Source organism: Pseudochaenichthys georgianus, chromosome 12 (genome assembly GCF_902827115.2).
Source record: "Pseudochaenichthys georgianus chromosome 12, fPseGeo1.2, whole genome shotgun sequence".
NCBI classification, from domain to species: domain Eukaryota; kingdom Metazoa; phylum Chordata; class Actinopteri; order Perciformes; family Channichthyidae; genus Pseudochaenichthys; species Pseudochaenichthys georgianus.
This window is the reverse complement of record NC_047514.1, coordinates 19,493,856-19,499,855: the sequence shown is the minus strand read 5'-3', so window position 1 is coordinate 19,499,855 and position 6,000 is coordinate 19,493,856. Positions and strand designations below refer to the sequence as shown.

Sequence of the window (6,000 nt, the reverse complement as noted above, 5' to 3'; positions counted from 1 at the left end):
TCATCAGTAAACTTATTCTGTAAATTATTACACATCATTCTCATTTGATTAGCTTGCATGATAAAGAAATTGTGTAAAATGTGCCTGCTCTCTTGTCATAAATCAATAGTCTCCGTGTGGTGATGGGCAGATTGTGAGGAGTTGAACAATAGCTCCGATTGCATGATTACGCTCAGGAATGTACTCCACATGTCAGAATTCCTCAGTTTGTTAAAGCAGGTAGTAATTTCCTCATACCGCAAATGCCTCGCATCCACTACGGTTCAAAAGCTTTATCCATGATATAATCTCCATTTATTCTATAGAAAATTAATCCTACTATTCTTTGGAAGGAACCACTGCAATACTATGGAAACGGAAGACATTTCAGACCACTCCCAGTTAAACAAGATGCACTTTACACTGGTGTGTATACAGCTGGGCTTGCACCAAAGTGAGGACAGTGTCACTGAATAAATGTTTGTGGAGCTGCATGCACGCAGTCATTTGTATACAACATATTGAAGACTCCTTAAAAGAGGGGCTTTCTGTGTTTGCATGCAGAATAACTCTCAGATGGTATACTGTATAGGGAACTGAGAATTGATATTGCACATTAGTAAAGTTTGGGGAATTTCCTGGCTGTTTACAATTTGAACAAAGTGTGAGAGTTTTAAAAACTGCCAGTTGCTTTTGTGTTATCTGAAATACAAGCGAAAGTGAGCTGCACTGCTGGAGCTCTGCTTGGTGAGAGCTCTCATCCTCAGACTTCCTAACACACGCTCACTGAAAACACACACACACACACACACTTTCTCTCCCCCCCCCCCCCTTCTCTGTAACCAACATATACACACACAGTGTTCTCAGACAGAGTGTGAGCCAGGATGACTGGAGGAGTTAGGACTGCATAGGCTGCAGTGTGAGGGGGAAGAGTGTGTGTTTGCGTCCGTCCGTGTGTGTGTGCATATGGGTTTGCATGTGTCTGGGTGGACTCCCGCTGTACTGCTGCCCCATGATGTGTGACTGTGCTGACCGCGACAGCCATCCTGTTCACAGCGGAGACTCTCTCAGCATGCAGATGGTGTGAGCAGTCAGGGGAAAAGTTTATAGCAGCTCGTCTGATCCTCTGCTAACTCCATCCACTCTGCACGCACCGAGTTTGTTCAGGGGAGCAGCAGAAGGAGCTGGAGTACAACTTCAGCTCTTCTCACCCCGGGATCTCCGTTGCTGTTGATTGATTACCTGTCACAGGATTGGATCCAGAAAGGTGTGTTCATCACCACACATCAGAGCTGAGGCATTCGACAAGGCTTTTAATTTGAAAGGTGAGTCTACTCTGAGTTTTATAGCGTGTTTTTGCCTCCGGGGTATTGTTGTATATTGGTGATTCTGTAGCAATGTCCCATTTTTCTTGATATCTGCAGGCAAATTGTCTGACTGAATGGTTCTATTTTACTGATTGACACTATGAGGTATGTTATTTATATTTCAGTAGCTATCCCTGAATAGATACAATTGCAGAAACACCACTATGTTAAGCACAGCAGTTTGTGGTAGTTGCTGCTATGACATTTGGTGTTGTTGTTTTTTTCTGATTTGTCTATGCATTTAGTCTTGAACACATGCACCAAAACCATAAGCAGAGGAGGTCAGCAAGTGCCTTCAGTTTACTGGAAATCATTATGGTACTTTTTTGAATATGCTTTTCCAACATCACTCAGAAAATTGTTCACCTTCTTTGGGATTTGATGTTAATTGCACATCTGTCTGACACCATGTACAAAATACAGTGCGTCCTGTAAAGTGTAACCAAACTATTTCCAATGAAAGTAGGTAGTTCTAGCTTCAAAAGTGGCTCACAGATGCCAGCTGACCCAATACACTCATTTGCATATTGGCAACGTCATTGAGCCTCATTTGCATGAAGCTTAGTAGTTGTGTTGGTTGAAACGAGGGACAGTCTGCCTGCGCCAAGGCAAGAGGAGAGGGAGACAACATATGCTGTTGGCAGAGGAGTCGTGGAATTCTATTACTCCGAGCAGCATGGGCAGGGGTCTGCAACCTTTTTGACCAAAAGAGCCATTTTGTTCCTTTTTCCCAACATTTTTTTGTCTGGAGCCGCAAAACATATTTCATAGCTTATAAAGTTGTATTTATTGTTATATCAGACAAAAACTACAGTTTTTTTGCATTTATTAGGCTATTTATTACAATATATAAAACTGTTAACCTCTAATAAGAAACAAAGAACTCCTATAAGCAGAATTAAAAATACACAGGCCTACTTTAAAATAAATTAAACACAGCACTTGGGGAGTCCTCTGCACATTTGAAGGAAACAAATATAATTAAAATGGGCCCACTTTGAAATAAATAAAAAATCTGGCTCTTCCTTCAGACTTCCCTACAGAGCCCCTCCTCCAACACACACGAACGCGCACATGACCAATGAGGGCACGAGATAAGTTTGTGCACAGATGGAAGGCTGACAGGCAGGTAGGCCATCCAGTTATTTTAGCCGGGCCGGTACCATATGTGTTCGGGGTAGGGGTGGGCGATATTGAAAAATATATTATCACGATATTTTTCAAGCAGTATCACGATAGACGATATATATCACGATATTTTTTCATGTCGGTTATTATGGTTATTTTTCAAGTTACTTAACAGTACAAGCACCTACAAGGTAACAGAAACTAAAACAAAAAGGAGTAACAGACCAAAATAGCATTTCAAGCTGGTTTTATTTCTGAAATGAATCCCTGAACAATTCAACATTTTGATATGGCTTCAAGGCACAGTTTCTCAGTATAAAAATGAACTTTCTGAGGAAGCACTAGCAGTGAACATCAAACATGAAAAGGAGGGTAAAAAATAACTAAGTAAAACATAAAACATCAATGAGGAAAAGTCAGTGCCAAACAATTAAAATGTAAACTTTAGACTTGAAGTGCAATAAAAGACTTTAGCATAACTGAAGGGAATTTTTTTTTAATTTTTTTTTTTTTTTTAATCACGATAGATACGATCTCTGAAAAAGCATATCGTGGAGACCTAATATCGTCACTACGATATATATCATCATATCGCCCACCCCTAGTTCGGGGTACCATATGTGTTCGGGGTCCGTCTCTTACCAATGACGTCATGCATTGTGATTGGCTGTACGGTAATTTCGATGTATATTTCCATAGAAAAGGCTAACTGCTAGCCGCAAAGCTAGCATCGCAGCCACTGCTCCGTTTTCGGAGACTTTGCACACGTTTTTCACACGCTAGGAGTACTTCCATTCGCTTCGTCTTGGTCTGTAGATGTGATTTGATGTGTCCCCCAAAAATAACAATCGACAGTGTAAACATAATTATGTAAATAACCCAATTTGTGTTCTGTGAAACGGAAAAGGATTTTACATTGATTGTTACTTTCGTTGCAGTGTCTTAAATGTAATTTAGGTTAACTTCCTGTTTGAAGTTGTTGCTATGGAAACAACATGACGGAGAAAAAAGTAATATCTTCTACATATAATAACGGACAAAGTAAAGAATGAAGTGTAGGCTATGTTTAAATGTTCGGAATTTGACCGTGTATGATGGTCCTCTTGAGTTGCCGTACAGCCAATGCTCCGTTTTCGGAGACTTTGCACACGTTTTTCACAAACATTTACACACGCTAGGAGTATGGGAGTACTTCCATTCGCTTCGTCTTGATCTGTAGATGTGACACTGATTTGCCCCCGAGCACCCCTGTGTAAATTACCGTACAGCCAATCACAATGCGTGACGTCATTGGTAAGACACGGACCCCGAACACATATGGTACCGCGTGTCACTACCCGATCCGTCCCCCTGCCCGATCGGTACTGCGCATGTGCGAGATGGACCGCCATATTGGACAACTCCGGACGGCAACCCAAGATGGACATTTGACACAGTGGCATTTAGCAAAGCTCAAAAATAAAACGAGAGAGAGATGAGTTATTGTCATTACAACGTGACTTCACTATTATTTAACAACTGTTTTTATGGGGTTAAGTACATTGTCAGAATAAGTGAGAAGTTAATGTAACTTCTGTTAGACAGCCATATGCCATAAATGTTTGCATACATTCACAGTAAATATGTATTCAGTATGATAGCTGTCTAACAGAAGTTAAATCCATTTCTCACTTATTCTGACAATGTACTTAAACCCAAATAAAAGAACCCAATAAAAAGAGTTGTTAAATAATAGTGAAGTCACGTTGTAATAACAATAACTCATCTCTCTCTCTCGTTTTATTTTTGAGCTTCACTGTGTCAACTGTCCTTCCTGAGTTGCCGTCCGGAGTTGTCCAATATGGCGGACCATCTCGCACATGCGCAGTACCGATCGGGCAGGGGGACGGATCGGGTAGTGACCATGGACGTATAATAAGAACTGGATACAGCGTGGGAGGCGGGGCCTCATTAATTCCTATGAGAGTTGCTCATTAGCGCATGATGATAAAATGGCCCAACTTTTGAGAGAGCGAAACGTCATAGATTACCCGGCATGCCTGAGAAGTACCCGTATGTGCACTCATAGCGCATGCGCAACTTTAACCAAAATGCTCGTTCACATCAAGCACGTCAATTTGCGTACACGTAAGTTACAGAACCGTGCGTTCATGACAGCATGGTAATGGATTGTTATGATAGATTTGATATTAACGAGGCGGCAGTTAGCAGCTAGCTAGTAATTATGCTAATGTGACATCAATCGTTATGTACTCCTGTTACGCTGTAACAGGATCTAGTGATATCCAACAGAGCTTCATTTAGCATGAAATAATGATTGCACTGTGTATATATATATATATATATATATATATATATATATATATATATATATATATATATATAGTGTTGCATATGCCATCTGAAACAACCGTCGGCTGGCAGAGCAGACACAACAACTAAATTATGTTTGGATTAATGCGTTTGTAGATGTAAGAGGATGTCACTGATTTCCAAATAACAGCACATCCATAATGAAAAAAGGAGGAGGAAAAAGGATGAGAAGGTATTTCAAATAAAAGGAAAGAAAGGATGAGAAGGAAATGACAAAGTTTGTAAGTGTTGATAAAATGCTTTATGTCAGGGAGGACATGAAAGACATCTCGTTTCCCCCACCTGATGTGTTAATAGAAAAGGACGATGAGAAAAGCAACAAAGCATGAGCTGAGGTAGAAGGAGAGGAGATGTGATGACCCTCGCGCCAGGAATGTCTGCAGTGCACAGGCTGTGTCGCTGGAAAGCCCAGGGATCAGGTTCCCCGTGTCAGCTGCTGCAGCCGACTGTTCCCATCTCACTCTGTGATATCGGCTCATTGAGACAGAGGCGGGGACGTAAACAGGGAAGACTAAAACTGCAGCAAAACTGGAGTTGATATCAAATTATTTCAGGAATGGTTTGGGCTTTCTGGAAGACAGTAAGATGAGAAGATTGATGAAAATGGTATCAATCTATTTGAGTGAAGATGTCAAACGACAAACAACTTCTGATAGTTCGCCCAGAGAATCCATCGTGGTGACATTTATGAAGGTTAAGATGCCGAGTCAGCAAACTGCACTCGCAAACAATCTCTGGGGAAAATGACTATGATCACAGGTGTGAGTTTCAATTCGCCCTCTAACTTTGGGAACGTATTTGTTACCTCCCCCAAGGAGGTTATATTTTCAGTTCTCTTCTGAAGGATTATAGGAAAACGACTTGCGCAATGTGCACAAAGTGTGGTGGAAGGTTGAATCGTAGGTCAAATGAAACACCCATTACATTTTGGTGTGGATCAGACACATTATTTTTTACTTTCATTAGCAATGCAAGGTAGGGCATTTCGCAGATCTTATGGTGCTATTCGAGTATCTTATTTCTCCCTCCATTCATATTGCTGTGTTACAAAGGATAGCCATCAACAGTATCGTTCACTCCGTTCTAGCGCTGTGTCAAACACATGTAGAATGAGTCAGTGGCCAAACTGAAAGTCTTCACCCTCATTTCT

The 6,000-nt window shown here is 41.0% G+C and overlaps 1 protein-coding gene across 1 annotated transcript in view; it reads left to right on the top strand.

Moving 5' to 3' along the window:
• Window positions 1-834: 834 nt before the first annotated feature.
• The window catches only part of arhgap24 (Rho GTPase activating protein 24), a 67,728-nt gene continuing 62,562 nt past the window's right edge, over window positions 835-6,000 (top strand). The window contains exon 1 of the mRNA XM_034095853.2: window positions 835-1,307. The gene's annotated coding sequence lies outside the window, so the exon portion shown is untranslated. The remainder of the gene's footprint in view (window positions 1,308-6,000) is intronic.